Source organism: Schistocerca serialis, chromosome 1 (assembly GCF_023864345.2).
Source record: "Schistocerca serialis cubense isolate TAMUIC-IGC-003099 chromosome 1, iqSchSeri2.2, whole genome shotgun sequence".
Taxonomy (NCBI): domain Eukaryota; kingdom Metazoa; phylum Arthropoda; class Insecta; order Orthoptera; family Acrididae; genus Schistocerca; species Schistocerca serialis.
Window position 1 is genome coordinate 1,182,340,187 of NC_064638.1, and position 17,392 is coordinate 1,182,357,578.

A 17,392-nucleotide genomic window follows, 5' to 3' on the forward strand; every position below is an offset into this window, starting at 1 on the left:
CACCGACATTGGACCGTTGATGACTGGAAACATGTTGCCTGGACGGACGATTCTCGTTTCAACTTGAATCGAGCAGACAGACGTGAAGAGGTTGGAGACAACCTCATGAATCCATGGACTCTGCATGCCAGCAGGGCACTATTAAAGTTGGTGGAGACTCTGTAATGTTGTGGGGCGCGTGCAGTGGGAGTGATATGGAACACCTTATACGTCTAGATACGACACTGACAGGTGACACGTACGTAAACATCCTGTAGTATCAGCTGCATCCACTCATGTGCATTGTGCATCGCGACGGACTTGGGCAATTCCAGCAGGACAATGCGACATCCAGAACTGCTACAGAGTGGCTCTGGGAACACTTTACTGAGGTTATACAGGTTAAACACTTCCGCTGGTCACCAAACTCCCCAGACATGAACATTATTGAGCATATCTGGGATGCCTTGCAACGTGCTGTTCACAAGAGATCTCCACCCCGTCGTACTGTTACGGATTTATGGATAGTTCTGCAAGATTCATGGTATCAATTCCCTCCTGCACTACTTCAGACGTTAGTCGAATCCATTCCACGTTGTGTTGCTCGCGGGGCCTTACACGATATTAGGCTGGTGTACCAATTTCTATGGTTCTCGGCCTGGTTTCGTGTCATGGAAATTGCACGATATTTGAACGAGGCAACTGTTCATCATCTTCGGGTGCGACTGTGAGCAGCTGTAGTGGCCTGACAATTCACACGCTAGTTTCCCAGAAAAGAGCAGGCGCCAAAGAGCAGGGCGGTAGTGGTCGTAGCAGGAGACATGAAATCCTGGGTCCTCTCTACCGAGAAGTAAATGTGCAAATTCGACCGCAACCCACTTACGCAGCGAGTGTGAGCGGGCGAGGTGTTCGCTCCTGGCGTAGCTGTCCTGACTTCGAGCCCTAATCGGTGTGGTCTCCTGCGACGGACGATGTGTTAGTACCGTCAGAGCCGTGTCTCACAATTTGCTAAGCTTCCACTAGATGTCTATATCCAGTCGGTCGTTTGCCATATGTATTTCACTACTTCTTTAATGATGGAATCCCAGCTGGTGGAGGCGGTTGGGAGGGACCCACCTTTTCTCGCGAGTCTGTCCCAGTGCCTTAACCAGAGCATCACCTCTCTTAAGATACACACGTCACAAACTTTACGACACGATGTTTCCTGCATGGTCGTAACTGCACCACTACGCCTGTCACTATAGACTAGCTGTTTTGCGTTCACGTATCCACACTTCACCGCCTGACCTGCTGTCCAGGGGAAAGTAATAATTAATGGCTTGCTCTTGTCACACATACCTGGAGGTATTAATCAACCTAAAAATATACGACTTGTAACAGGTGTAATTTATTAGTCTGTAAACGGCGTAAATACTGATGCAATGTTGCTCCGTACACCGTCCTCAGTCACCAATAAAAATTTCTGCACTTACACCCCTTACGCCCTGTATATACACTGGACTCGCATTCGGGAGGACAGCGGTTCAGAGCCGCATATGGTCATCGTGATTTAGGTTTTGCCGTGATTTCCCGAAATCACCTCAATCAAATGCTGGGGAAGGGAATGGCCGATTTCCTTCCTCATCCTTCCCTAATCTGAGCTTGTGCTTCGTCTCTAGTGACGTCGATGTCGACGGGATGTTAAAAACTAATCTCCTCCTTCTGTGCATAAACGGCGCAATTGGGATACGTGGAGATATTTTCGTATGTATTATCTTGACATGTAAGGACATCAGTGTGTTGGTTGTTTCTTGTCTGTATCGAAAAGTCTTCCGACAATCACGACACTTAAGTTATTACCTGATGTTTTCTGCAGGGTCGTAGCTGCACCACTAAGTGGGCTATAGCTGTCAGTACAGACCAACCGTTTTGCGTTCACCTGTCCACACATCAACATCTGACCTGCTGTGTGCCACATGTACTTGGAGGTACTAACCAACTTAAAAACATACTGCTCCTAATGGCTATAACTACTAGATTTCAAATGAAGTAAATACTGATCTAATGTTGTTCAGTACATTGTTCTCAGTCATCAATAAAAATACCTAAACCTATACCGCCAACATCCTATATATACACTAATGAACCAAAAAATAATTACCATTGCCCGCTGAGTGACTGAAGCAACCTGGTGGTTCGGAGTAAACAGAGCGTTCTATCAAAGTGTTCCGTCAGAGGAAAGGTTTGTGTACTACTACGTTAGAGCGATGGTCGTGTCCAATTACGCCTTCAGCTAGGCGAATAGCTGGTCGAAACATGCACTGCATCACGGATACAGACCGGCAGAGGCAGTATTATGCTGGGAGTAGATGTGTAGGTGATGTAACGCTAAAGAAAAATGGTTCCATTTATGGTATTTATGAAACGATGTATCCACAGTCGGTTGACGATAATTATTATGACACTAAATATATATAATTTCGCGATGAAAGTACAATGGCAGAGAGAAGGGGATCGTACTGACACCTGTTTCTGGAACCGCACGTACTTACTATATTTTATGATCTTAGAAAAATTATGCAACTGATTGGTACTACCAAAAGAGTACAATAACGAGTTTGAAATGTAAACATAGACGTAAAATCAAGAACTTAAGTTAAAATTTCATGTACAATGCGTTCCAAACAGTTAACCACAAAATTTTACAGACGGGAGACCGGTACTGAGCGTAGTATTTTGAGACTGGGAACAAATAATCTGAGGCAGTTTGCTACACTGAATATGCAATGTGTGAGAAACATGTGTGTGTGTAAATTGCTTATCTTTCTGCATCAATGTTGATGGAACTACTAAGAATACAGAGTTGTGGATGTGTGCAAGGCAGATACTTCACTTTGGGTTTACACGAAGTCGTTTGTGTTTGAAACTCTAGTGTAAGCAGAAGAGGAACTGCTCGTTAGGGTGCCATCTACAGGTACCAATGATCACATCAATAGCTGCCACGACAGTCAGATATTCTTGACGAAGACAGATTTCGAGATTTTACCTAGCTATAATACGGCACACAATTCCGAAGACGGCAAGAGCTGACAAGTGAGAGAATTATCGCACAATCAGCTTAACAGCTCATGCATCGAAGCTGCTTACAAGAATAATATACAGAAGAATGGAAAAGAAAATTGAGAATGCGCTAGGTGACGATCAGTTTGGCCTTAGGAAAAGTAAAGGGACGAGAGAGGCAATTCTGACGTTACGGCTAATAATGGAAGCAAGGCTAAAGAAAAATCAAGACACAGTCATAGGATTTGTCGACCTGGAAAAAGCGTTCGACAATATAAAATGGTGCAAGCTGTTCGAGATTCTGAAAAAAGTAGGGGTAAGCTATAGGGAGAGACGGGTCATATACAATATGTACAACAACCAAGAGGGAATAATAAGAGTGGACGATCAAGAATGAAGTGCTCGTATTAAGAAGGGTGTAAGACAAGGCTGTAGCCTTTCGCCCCTACTCTTCAACCTGTACATCGAGGAAGCAATGATGGAAATAAAAGAAAGGTTCAGGAGTGGAATTAAAATACAAGGTGAAAGGATATCAATGATACGATTCGCTGATGACATTGCTATCCCGAGTGAAAGTGAAGAAGAATTAAATGATCTGCTGAACGGAATGACCAGTCTAATGAGTACACAGTATAGTATGAGAGTAAATCGGAGAAAGACGAAGATAATGAGAAGTAGTAGAAATGAGAACAGCGAGAAACTTAACATCAGGATTGATGGTCACGAAGTCAATGAAGTTAAGGAATTCTGCTACCTAGGCAGTAAAATAACCAAATTGACGGACGGAGCAAGGAGGACATCAAAAGCAGACACGCTATGGCAAAAAAGGCATTTCTGGCCAAGAGAAGTCTACTAATATCAAATACAGGCCTTAATTTGAGGAAGAAATTTCTGAGGATGTACGTCTGGAGTACAGCATTGTATGGTAGTGAAACATGGACTGTGGGAAAACCGGAACAGAAGAGAATCGAAGCATTTGAGATGTGGTGCTATAGACGAATGTTGAAAATTAGGTGGACTGATAAGGTAAGGAATGAGGAGGTTCTACGCAGAATCGGAGAGGAATGGAATATGTGGAAGACACTGATAAGGAGAAGGGACAGGATGATAGGACATCTGCTAAGACGTGAGGGAATGACTTCCATGGTACTAGAGGTAGCTGTAGAGGGCAAAAACTGTAGAGGAAGACAGAGATTGTAATACGTCAAGCAAATAATTGAGGACGTAGGTTGCAAGTGCTACTCTGAGATGAAGACGTTAGCACAGGAAAGGAATTCGTGGCGGGCCGCATCAAACCAGTCAGTAGACTGATGAAAAAAAAAAAAAAAAAATGCGGCAAGGAAACCGAGAATGTTATATACGTAGGTGTAAGTTGTTTGTGTAAGTGAAAATAAGTAAATATTCATTTACGGCCATCAGCTCGAGTTTTCAATGTACTAAGGTTATAACACTCTGCGGTTGAAAGATTTTGACACCTTTGTGTAAGAATGCACTGCGCAGGGGACGCTAGTGAGCGGCCTAGAAAATACGGCGGAGCTGCTGAGTGATATGTAACGTCATTTGATAGAAACGTTGTAAATTAGAGACCGAACGTGTTACGCAAGGGCAAAAAAATCATATGATTTACACCATTAGTGATATTAAATTAAACGAAACTTTTATTGAATACTGCAGTCAGACTTTTATTTACTGTAATTATCGGATTACAAACCTATTGTGCTGCATAAAACCCGTAATTAATTGGGATAAAACTATTTTCTAAGCGAGAGACAGAATATTGGTGGTATTTGGAATTTATCAAATAATTAGATAATAAAAATGTATTTAATATATATGTTCTCTTACCGAGGTAAGCCGGCCGGAGTGGCCGAGCGGTACTAGGCGCTACAGTCTGGAACCGCGCGAACGCAACGGTCGCAGGTTCGTATCCTGCCTCGGGCATTGATGTGTGTGATGTTCTTAGGTTAGTTAGGTTTAGGTAGTTCCACGTTCTAGGGGACTGATGAGCAAAGAGGTTAAGTCCCATAGTGCTCAGAGCCATTTGAACCAATTTACCGAGGTAAACTATGTCTCCAATGAAAAACCTGTCTTCATAAAACTAGCTGTTATGTAGCTACAAGTATTAACTACATCGTTTAATTCCCTGTCTTGCTCACATTTTCTTTTGTGTGAAGAGATATTCAGTTCCGGCCTTAAAGTCATGATATGATTTATAATAGGAAAATAAAAGATATTTCAGAATTTGTGAAACATGAACCTGTTAGATGCAAACAGAAAAATAAGTTAACTTTCCTTGAGCGCTAAGATTATTAACTAGTCCTATTATTTGAGTATCACGTACTTTGTTTATCAATTCAGGTAACGATTATGGGTCCTCTATATCGCTTGCCTTATCTGCTGTTACATCTAGATACATAGCCCGCAAGCCACCACATAGTGCATCGTGAACGGTATCTTCTACTACTACCAGCCATTTCCTTTCCAGTTCCACTAGGAAATGGGCCGAGGGAAAAACGACTGTCTACATATCCCCGAACGAACAATAATTTCTCGCATCTGATATTCGCGGTTCTTACGCGAAATGTACGCTGGCGGCTAAAGAATCGTTCTACAGTCAGCTTCAAATGTCGATCACCTAAATATTCTCAGTGATGTTTCGCGAAAAGAAAGTCTTCTCATTTGAGTTCTCAAGGCATCTAAGTAGCACTTGCGTGTTATTAGAAGCTGTCGTTAACATGATGCTCCTAAAAACTCGTGCGGTACTCAAGAACGGGCCGTACAATTCTCCCCGTAAGTCGAAGTTGACCATTCGCTTCCCGACTACCGTCCTTAAGTGCTCATTCCATTTTATACAACTTTGCAACGTCACGTCTAGATATTTAAGCGAAGAGGCTGTGTCAGCCAGCACATACTAATGCTGTATTCGATCATAACGGATTTGATTATGCTACTCAGCCGCAGTAACTTGCGGTTTTATACGTTTAGAGCAAGCTCCTATTCACCACACCAACTAGAAATTCTATTTAAGTCATCTTGTATCCTCCTACATTCACCCAAGGACGACAACTTATCGTACAGCACTGCTTTATCAGGAAAATCCCACAGATTGCTGCTCATTCTGCCCAACAGTTATTATGTGTTGATATTATATGATAATAAGCGTACTTGCCTTTCCGTTTGTATCTAATAGCTTCGTGTTCATGTACTCTGAAATACTTTTATTTTTCCAATTGAAACTTCATTTTGCTATAACGAGTCACAATTTCTGTTTCCACGACGCATTTTGGAGGCTGAAACTTCTACCATGATATGGACTTACGTTGATTAATATGATATGTATGCGCTGTGTGTACGACTCCTGGGTAACCAGTGCTACTGTGTCCATTGATGACAGTCTTTTGTTTTGTTTTGTTGTTTTTTTTTTTCGGGAGGAGACCAGACCGTAAGGTCATCGGTCTCATCGGATTAGGGAAGGACGGGGAAGGAAATTGGCCGTGCCCTTTCAAGGGAACCATCCCGGAATTTGCCTGGAGCGATTTAGGGAAATCATGGAAAACCTAAATCAGAATGGCCAGAAGCGGGATTGAACCGTCGTCCTCCCGAATGCCAGGCTTTTGTTCTTGACATGTTTACATCACAAACACTTTGTATACACTGCTTTCATCACCTCAATTTACTGTCGCTTCATTGATTGATGACGGCTGAAAAATGAAACTGGGTTTCTGTTTAAATAAAATGAAACATGACCAACACTGTACATATCACGAGTTATTAGGATATAGACTTTGTATGAAGTAAGATTACATTAAAAATTACACCAAAGCTGTGGATACAGTCCTCATCAAAAATCCTCTTTTATAATGCATTTTAATGTGGTTGTTAACACTAGGGTACAAGCAGACTCAACTTTATAAAGAGGGAACCTGATAGCAGATGGTTATACAGGGTGGCCCATTGATCATGACCGGGCCAAATATCTCACGACATAAGCGTCAAACGAAAAAATGACAAAGAACGAAACTTGTCTAGTTCGAAGGGGGGAACCAGATGGCGCTATGGTTGGCCCGCTAGATGGCGCTGCCATAGGTCAAACGGATATCAACTGCGTTTTATAAAATAGGAACCCCCATTTTTTATTACATATTCGTGTAGTACGTAAAGAAATATGAATGTTTTAGTTGGACCACTTTTTTCGCTTTGTGATAGATGGCGCTGTAATAGTCACAAACGTACGTGGTATCGCGAAACATCCCGCCAGTGCGGACTATATTTGCTTCGTGATACATTACCCGTGTTAAAATGGACCGTTTACCAATTGCGGAAAAGGTCGATATCGTGTTGATGCATGGCTATTGTGATCAAAATGCCCAACGAGCGTGTGCTATGTACCATGCTCGGTATCCTGGACGACATCATCCAAGAGGCGGAACCGTTCGCCATCTGGTTTCCCCCTTCAAGCTGGACGAGTTTCGTTCTTTGTAGTTTTTTCGTTTGATGCCTATTTCGTGAGATATTTGGCCCGGTCACTATCAATGGACCACCCTGTATGTCCATAAGACGCAATCGAACATCCGAAAACTTTCATTTGCTCGTGTACGTACGGTGAGTGTGTTTGCAGTAAGTGATCGCTAACGTAGCAGTGCGCGACTGCATCTCTCATCATTATACCAACCCAAATATTTCAAAGAATAAGTATCGAACGTTTGTCAGTTTACCATTCTCCGTTACCTAATTCTTTGTCAAATGAAACTTAAAAATCGGTAAAATACTTTCCGCAAATGTGGGTAGCTGAGAGGAATTCGGCAAGCAGAATCGAGTGTGATAGAAAGTTCCAGTGCGGGCGAAACCAGGCTACCGGAAACGAATGTTCGGACCGAGGACATTGGGGAAAGATCCGAGAGAAGTTTATTGTCTGCAGACGACGCCGGCGCCAGACCTGGGGCTGGAGAAAGAGAGAGCATAAGTCAAAAGGAAAGGGCTGTGGCGCCGACGGAAAGTATCAGCTAATGTACTCAGGGGCGGCGCCGAAACTTACCGCCGAGTTGGGGGCTACTGTAGTGGCGGGAGGGGGGGGGGGGGGCGACTTGTCCACGGTGTCTCTGCTCGCCAAACAAAACCTGCGCGAGGAGAGCAAAAGAAAATGGGCACGAGCGAATTACTGGCGTTGTCAGCAGTGGTTCTTGCCGTTCTTCTACGCACACTTATTACTTTGAGAAGACGTTCGAAAGCGAGTCATAGGGACGCTGACTCATGAAAAGGAGATCGCAGGTTCTAACAAGTATCTCGGTTGCATGTACGGAGCTTTAAATGTCTTTGTACAGCGTACTTACCTTCACTTTTTAGTCGAACAGTCTCAAAACTATGTTATTCTGCAGCGGAATATGTGTTGTTTTGAAACTTCTTGTCAGGTTATTCGACTGTACCGGAGTGGGACTTGAACCGAGAGCCTTGTTCCCTGCGAACAATGCTCTTAATGACTTACATGGTTAGTGTGACAAACCGCCCGCCTTCACAACTTCATTTCCCCCTGTACTCGACCCAGCCTCAGTTGTGCCAGAATTTTTTAATTTTTTAATTAGTGTCTTTCAAATAACATTAACACGTTGATGCCGACATGTATCACTAGTGGCTCACGGTAGAGCCTCCCACCGTGTGACGTGTACCACCGTTGGCTCAAGCTCGAACCTCACAATTATGCTACCAGCAACGCAGAAATGTATGATGTATTATATAACTGTCAGGCGCAAGAAGCAGCTGTAAATACCATTTTGCGTGAGCCTTCGACGAGAGAGCTTTCTGAATTAATGAGGTATCTCATAATTTAGTTTAAAATTATTTTGTGTGATCTCTCGTTGTTATAAAAGAATGGACTTACGTCACTTTCAATATAAAAGGTCCATATATGAAACAGCAGCTTACAGCGTTTGAACACGACCACTTCCCCACGCCGAGAGACAGGAAACGCACCGTCGCAAGATGTTTGAACGAAAGCTCGAAACGCGCGCCGTTCGACTGCCAGAAACTCATTTCTTGACGTCGGCGTGAGCGTGCTAAACTTAGACGCGAGGTGACAGTCTTTAAAAGTAGGGCTGCAAATAAATCAATAAGTTGCTAGTCCCACAGGTAGTCGTGTTTAAAACAGATACGTTCTAATTGTAAATACTGTAATTCCTCCGAAATTACTTAGCGGATTTTGAAGAATGAAACGTCACTGAATTTATCTCGTGCAGAATTAAGATACTAACAGCAGATATTACTGTAGTTTCACTTCAAAAATCGAAGTTGGTATCTGCATCTCTATAATTAATGTAGCTATGAAAAGAAACCGTACCTCATTTAGTGACCACTTTTTCACAATTCGTTTGAATGATAACACAATTACGTTATCTTAATCTGTTCAGGAAGTATCTGAGGTGAACGCCTTAGCTAAATATAAATCTTTCCAGGCGAGATGACCAGCGGATATCAACTGTCGCTAGAAAACAGCAATGACCACCTACAACTGAGAAATAGGTATAGTCTGTAAACAGAGCAGCCAATATTTTACGTTTCTAGCTGCACAATTTTACCAGCGTTTGCATGAATTATTTCTGAATGTGTTCTTTACTATAGCATTTTACACAATAAGTAATTACAGGAACACAGGCTGTTGTGTGTTGCCGTATAACTGCCCATACTGATACTCTGTCGCTTACATAGTGCGATTTGGGCTCATTTCAGTTCTTTTTCCATTTCAGTCCATTTACTGCATCCTAGGTGAGAAACCCGGCATTGCCTGGATATTTATTTATTCCAGTCTTCTACTAGTCCATCTCCTCTTTTCCCTCCCTCTGTCCATCTCCACCTCCTCCTCCTGCTCTACTTCCCTATCTCCCTTCCAACCTCTCTCTCGATTCATCTCCTCCTCTGCCTCTTTACGCCCATCTTCTCCTCCCCCTCTCTCCGTCCATCTCCACCCCCTCCTCCTGCTCTACTTACCCATCTCCCCCTCTCTCCTCTTCCATTCATCTCCTCCTCCCCTTCTTTCTGGCCATCTCCTCCTCTCCTCTCTCAGTCATTTTCCTCCTACTCCTCCCCTATCTGCCTATCTATCTCCTCCTTCCCCTCTTTCTTTCCACATCTTCCTCCCCTCTCTCTATCAAAATCCTCCTCCCCTCTCTCTGTTCATGCCCGCTGTGTATCTTCTCTCCTTCTCTCCCTCTCACTGTCCTCCTCTGCTCTCTCCAGGCCTTCTCTCTATCTAGCCCCTCCTCCCCCACCCCCCCACCCACCGTGTCTGTCCAACTCCTCAGTCCCATCTCTCTGCCCAACTCTTCCTTCTCCCCCCTCACATGTCAATAACCTCGTTATTACACCTATCCCTACTAGAGGTTCGTGGTTTTTACGCACACGATATGTATTTCCAGGTAACAATTAATACATGAACAAAGTTTGGTTAAAATCGATCCTGATGCTTAGCAGGAGAGGTTGAACATAGGCATGTTTCAGATACATTGCACGCGTGTATGCAGATTCTCTGCTGTTTAAACCATACGACTCCAGAGTGGACTTGAAGTTTATGTGTGGTATTCAGTCACGTGCCTTAAGTTTCGAGACACGCTGACAATTTTAGTGGCTCCTTGCAGCGATCATTCTCGCCTGACTGGCACACTGAGCGGCACAAGCAAGAGGCAGACTGCATTTCATGCTTTTAAAACTATTCCAAGTCAACATAACACGGGAAATTAATGCCAACTGATACTTTTACGTCACCCTTCTCGCCCACATACTTACCCCTAGTGCTAGTGGGGAATAATACTCCCGAGAATATGTTTATACAAATAACAGGTCTTGTATCTAACAAAATGCTCGAAATTGATTCAGCTGTTCCTGAGATATGCTTCAGTATCACACCCTTTCTATTTCCACCCTTATGGGACATAGGTGGTTCTTCATCGCACAGACATCAGATATCCAGTACCCCGATTCCTTAAATAATCTGTCTCCCATGTATAAAACAGCTTCAAACTTTGATTACTTTATAAATGAGTTAAAGTGTTACGTATTTGATGTTAAGATGTAATTGAGGAAAAGTTTACAAAAGGTTTGAAATCATGTTCATGTTCGATGGAAGTTACAAAGTGCTCTCATTATCAAACATTCTCTAACTCCGCTCGAAAAGGCCATGAAGGCGCAACAGTACCAACCGGCCGCCGTGTCATCCTCAGCCCACAGGCTGGATGCGGATATGGGAAAGGGGGGGGGGGCATGGGGTCAGCAAACCGCTCTCCCGGCCGTGTGTCAGTTCCCGAGACCGAAGCCGCTACTTCTCGATCAAGTAGCTCCTCAGTGTGCTTCACAAGGGCTGAGTGCACCCTTCTTGCCAACAGCGCTCGGCAGACCGGATGGTCACCCATCCAGTGGATAGCCCAGCCCGACAGCGCTAAGCTTCGGTGATCTGACGGGAACGTTGGCCATTATCAAATACTGGATGGGTTTTATCTGAGTACTTTGCGCTTCGTTTTAAGAAAATTTTGACGCATATCAATGTTTATAATGTCATTTCTCCTACATTACGTCTTGTACGATGATATAATTTCGCAGGTACATTCAGTGGTATATGTGAATACTGTCTGTACAGTATTTTCCGAATGGAATTAGTAACAAAGAAGTAATACATTAAAACGTCATGCTTGATGCGTCAGTTTTGTTGCGTGAACAGCGAAAAGGTAGTTACTTTTTTCCTCTCGTCATTTTGTGGGGTGTCAGCGAACTGAGATTCGTAAAGGTTAGAAATTATGTCTGAAGTTTGTTGCAAGTCCTAAGTTCTTTCATTCTCAATTACTGGATGAATATAATCTGGGCAGTTGAGCACGGTGTACGAGACTTGTTTTTGAAGATGTCTCTCGGGAAGTTTCCCAAGGCCACACACGGAGATGTGATAATGTGGTACGGAATGTCCCAGATAGCCTGAGCGGTATACTTATCTGGCTTCGCCCAATAGTGTGTCGCACCATAACATGTGTGACAAGAGTGTCGCCACGGTGGGCGTAGCGATTGTATAGTGTGCACACTACAGTGGTTCAGTGGAAGCCGCCGACTGATATACAAGGAGCCACCGCGGTATTTCCGCAACGGCTGGGGCGCTCGCCATAATCTCGGCTAGCGCAAACCAGCAGTGGACGTGCTGTTACAGTTGGTGCCGTGGGGCACGGTTCAGCTCCGGCGACGGGCAGTTGGCCTTAATTAGTTCCCATCCGCCGCCTTAGCCGGCTGTATTTCTGAGTACTTAGCAGTATCTGCAGGGCCACGCTAAGCCATCCGCACTACCGCGCGTCCAGCGAGAGGGGAGGGGATGGAGAGAGAGAGGGATTACGTTGGCGGGACCTTGCCGTGATTAGCTGACCCCACCAGTACCGCATGGCACGGAGGGGCCCGCACGGTTCCAGATTAACTGTGCAGTTAAAATCCCAATCTCGACAGTTATCTAAACCGAAATTTATAAATGGAAAGCACAAAGCTGTAGATGTTTCATGTATTAACTGATTTCGTTAACTGGTTTTCAGCTTACAGAATCATCGTCAGACTTAACTGACTGTTGTTGTCAAAGAGAATACAATACTAGTGAACGATATTCCAAAAGATATTAGACATGGGAATGGTGCAAACAAAGGGAAAACATCGTCTTGAACAGTGCAATCTCTATATGCAGAAGGCAGTGTCCCGACTCACTGATTGACTTACTGACACAACATAGCCCAGCTCAAACTGTTAAGCATAGAAACTTGAAATTTGGACAAGGCGTGGATCTTATTCTGTAGGCGTCGTTGAAGAAGAGATTTTTCGAAATTACAACTCTAAGGGGGTGAAATAGAGGATTAAGGGTTTTAAAAAAATGTCGCCGTGTTTCAGCATTTTTGAAAATTTAACGCTATGGGTGGAAAATAATGGGTGAAAGCTTTTTTTGAAAAAATTCATTACTAAAGAACAACTACAGTATTTACAAAGCTACGTCTGTGAACACTGATATTTGACTTCTCGGTTACAAATAAAAAAAAAAAAAAAACACATGTTTCAGTGTTTCTGAAAATTGAACCCTTAATGGGGTGATATAGGGGATGAGATATTTATGATAATATTTTATAATGAAAGCATTTTTTAAAGCTAAGCCTATGAAAATTTAAATCTGGCTTCTCAGTTAGAAATAAAAAAATACGTGTTTTACTGGTTTTGGAAATTCATCCCCCATGGGGGTGAAACTGGAGATGAGAGCTTTTAAGGAAATATTTCATTGTGCAAGAATTTTTAAAACTAAATCTATAAAAATTTGTATTTGGCGCCTCTGTTAGAAGTGAAACAAACGCATGTCATTGTCTTTGGAAATTCAACCCCTAAGGGGGTGAAATAGGGCGCGAAAGGTTTTCTGAAAGTATTTCATTGCGAAATAAATTTTAATGTTAAATCTTTGAAAACTGGTTTCTGGCTACCCGGTTGGAGATGAAAAAATGCGTGTTTCACTGTTTTTGGAAATGCAGCTCCTAAGAGCGTGAAGCAGGGTCAGACCGATTCACTGATTCATCATCGCCCCACCCGAACCGCTAAGGATAGAAACTTGGAGTTCGGGCAGAGTTTGGATCTCATACTGTAGACACCGTTTAAGAAGGGACTGTCCGAATTTCCACCCCTGAAGGGATGAGACATGGGGTGAGATACTCTTTGAAAGTACGTCTCTATTAAAGGAATTTTGAAGATAAGACTACGAAAACTGGTATTTTGTTTCTCAATCAGAAAATAAAAAATACATGTTTCAGCATGTTTGAAAATTCAACAACTAATGGGATAAAATAGTGGGTGAAAGTGTTCGAAAATAAATAATTACTGAAGAACTAGTAAAGGATTTGTAAGGGTACATCTATGGCAATTGTTATTTGACTTCTCGGCTAGAAATAGAACAATAATTGTTTCAGTGTATCTGGAAATTCAACCCCTAAAGGAGTACAATGGAGGATGAGAATTATTAAGAAAATGTTACGCTACATTAAAAAAATGTTTAAAGCTAAATGGACGAAAATTGATATTTCACTTCTCGATTAGATATAAGTAAATATTTGTTAGGGGATGAAAGTTGCTATGGAAATACATTCATAAGAACGCAAAAGGAATGATTAACAAAAACTGTGGACACCAGCTACCAGAATCGCTTTTTGGTCAGAAGTACATTCGGAAAAGACCATGCTTATACGGCCTTCATTAGCGCGAAAAGTTTAGAAGGTGTTTGCAATAACAAAAGGAACAAACCAGGACAATGTTAATACTATATATTTGAAAAACAATGTGTGTATGTGTCTGTGTGTGTGTGTGTGTGTGTGTGTGTGTGTGTGTGTCAGTGATAGCGTACGTGAAGGTGAGGTGGAAAGGAGGAGGACAACATTATTAAAGCATTATGCTCAAGAGAAGAGTAGGTGAACCTCGAATCTAATGGAATAGACTGGGAAATTCCAAAAATATGCAATAATTAGTGAAAGTTTACACTACAAACTGTGAAATTTAGTAAGCAGCAGGGTAGTAGATCATTACACTTTGCTCGATTTTTGGGTTTGGATAAGGTTGGTTTTGTTGCCATGTTGTGAAGTCAAAGATGACATGTCAGGCAATATGGAATACTTGGCAATCGGTAAAATCCACCTTGATTGTGCAGGCACTCAGAGCGAAGCTTAGATTTGTGACTTATGGAAACAGATCATTATAAAATGGATCATCTGTACTACATAAACAAATAATTTTTTCAGAACTGTGTTTTGAAGTTAATAAGCTTAAGAGATCTGTTATCGAATCAAAGTAATTCTTCTGTTACTGATAAGGAATTCTCTTAGGACTTTAAATTAAGAACCATCTCAGAAAATGTTATTTTTCAAATTTAAATGATTTTACAACCATTTTCCACATTCATGGACTACGCTCTATTGGCCTTTCTGTACAACTTGTTTTTAACTTTTTTATCGTTTCTTAAATTTTATCGAGAGAAATAGAAATATTTATTGCCAAATAGTTCAAATGTATGATAAACTGTCTTCGAGAGATGAGAATAAGTTCAATTTTAAGAAACAACCACAGAAGTAAATCCTACTCCATAACACACAAACTTCCTCCACTTGCGGTAAAATAAAGTAATAGCGTATGTAATTATTAAATTAATTAACCATCACTAGTTCTGTATTCTCAGTTAAAGTCAGATGGTGGCCTTGTAAGCCAAACACCAGTTAATGAAATACACGATTAGCATAGAACATCCTCGGTTTTGGGTTTTTCACTGCTAATTATAATTTAGCTATAGCAAGAAGAGAGAGTAGAAACAGTTAACGTCATAAAAGTGAGTTTTGTCCTCAGTTATGGCGCTCCATAACGTGTTCATGATGATAAAGTGACAATGGGTGACACAACATGGAAAGCAGCAGTTGTTATTTAGTTGCAGATCTGTTGTTTCTTTAAATGTTTCCAAGAAGGGGAAGTTTCAGTTCTTCTATTAAAACATCGTATGTGTCAGTTTCTTTTCACACTTTTGCAATATGAAGCACAAACTCTCTCCCACGACAATCTATCTCCTGCCGTACTCCACAACATACCTCCAGTGTGTTACCAGTGACGACCTCGCTCAGTAGGGCTGTTCCCGTTCTGACCCACTGTTTGGTCTTTTGAGCCAAATAGCAGGTAGCGGGGCAAAAGGAGAAACAGCTGGGAACACTTGGGAGCAGATTTACAGATCCGGCACTTACCTTGCAACCTAGCGAGTTCTCTCGAATAGGTTGGGTAGAGCTCGTGGATGAGAACTATTTTACCAAGCATTTATTAGGTCGTTTTCTTGTCTGCCTATCTGGCTTTTTTTTCAGTACAAATTTTGCAGTTGAGTTTATACTAACTTCCCAATCAGCTTGAGGCTTAAAATTTTAAGCATAGCTCAGAGCTTGCTAACAATGCAACATTAACTCGCTTTCTTGTCAGTCTATCCGGTAGGGTTGGGGTGAAAAAGTTTGGTAAGGCTTGGCATCTCGGCTTCTCTGAAGGGACTTGCATGTTGTAGGATCGGAATGCGCGTTCCGTGCTCAATGCGATCGTACGGGCACGGCTAAGCAGGGGAGGGGGGGGGGGGGGAATATCGCTTCCTTCTTGTCTGTCTGTTAGGTAGAAATTTTAAACTAAATTCCAGGTTAGCTAGAAACTTGAAATTTTAAACATAGCGCAGAACTGGATAATGCATTTTTTAGTCGCTTTCTTGCCTGGTGTGTGGCCGAGGATACTTTGTATACCACTGCCATTTTTCTGCTTTGCCCGATCCAGTTGCGAATGGTTTGCGAGAAGAACCATTGTTGGTAAGCCTCTACCTCAGATCGAATCTCTCTCATAATTTTTACTTTCTTGGCCTTTTCGCGAGAGACACGTAGGAGAAGGCTATACATCGGTTGAGTCGGGTGAAGGGAAACTGAAATAGACCTGAAATTTATCACATGTCTCTGCTGTAATCTCATCAAATTGTCTGAAATCGACTGAAGCAATTACACGCATAAGACTAAAATTCTGGAAATAATTCTCTCAATTAAAATGAATTTTTAATATATCACGTTTTTAAGTTGGAGTAAAAAGTATAGAATAATTTCTCCTAGGCCCATAGAGATTCCTAACCGCATCAGATAGATCCGAAAATTCGTGATTGTGAATTTTTAATAACTATGATAGTACTTGTAAGACTTATAATGATAACCGTGGGGATCAAGGAACTGATGCATCAATAGTTCAACTCCTCATTATTACATTACTTAGTAGCTGATGTACGAATAGCTCACCTCCTTGCTGTTTTCTGTTGCATGCGCCCTAAGGTTTTCGTTATAAATGATACAAGTATTTACGTTTCTGCAAAAAAATTCAGACACACACATTATCAGGACTATCTGAATAGGTTTAGGGATCTGTATGTGGCTACGAGAAATTATTTAATAGGTTTTGTCCAACTTAAAGGAAGAGTAATATTAAATTTAATTTTTATTTACTTAATTATTTAATTTGATTTTCGGAAATTATGCCCCAGACTAAATTATGAAAGGATAGTGTATGTGTCGATGAATTTATATATTTGTGTAATAGAGTAAAGTCGATGATTTGTAGCGTATGTACGTCGCGTTCGATGAGTGATCGCATTGCAAAACTGCATCGTAATTTCAATCACACCTGCAGAGATAGGATGTTCTGTTTTCAGCTAATTTACCAGACTGTGAGGTCGAAGACAGGGAAACACGAAAAACCTATGAATAAAGTCAAACCAGGACAGCAATGCGTCGTTTCCAAACTGTTTTCCATAGTCGGTGTCTGGGTATGTTACACGGACTTTTTCTGCCACAGGCGA

General features: G+C 42.0%; 1 protein-coding gene across 1 annotated transcript in view; it reads right to left on the reverse strand.

The window, feature by feature from the left end:
• The window catches only part of LOC126456492 (RNA-binding protein Musashi homolog Rbp6), a 1,339,111-nt gene that overhangs the window by 315,235 nt on the left and 1,006,484 nt on the right, over positions 1–17,392 (reverse strand). The gene's annotated exons all lie outside the window — the stretch shown is intronic.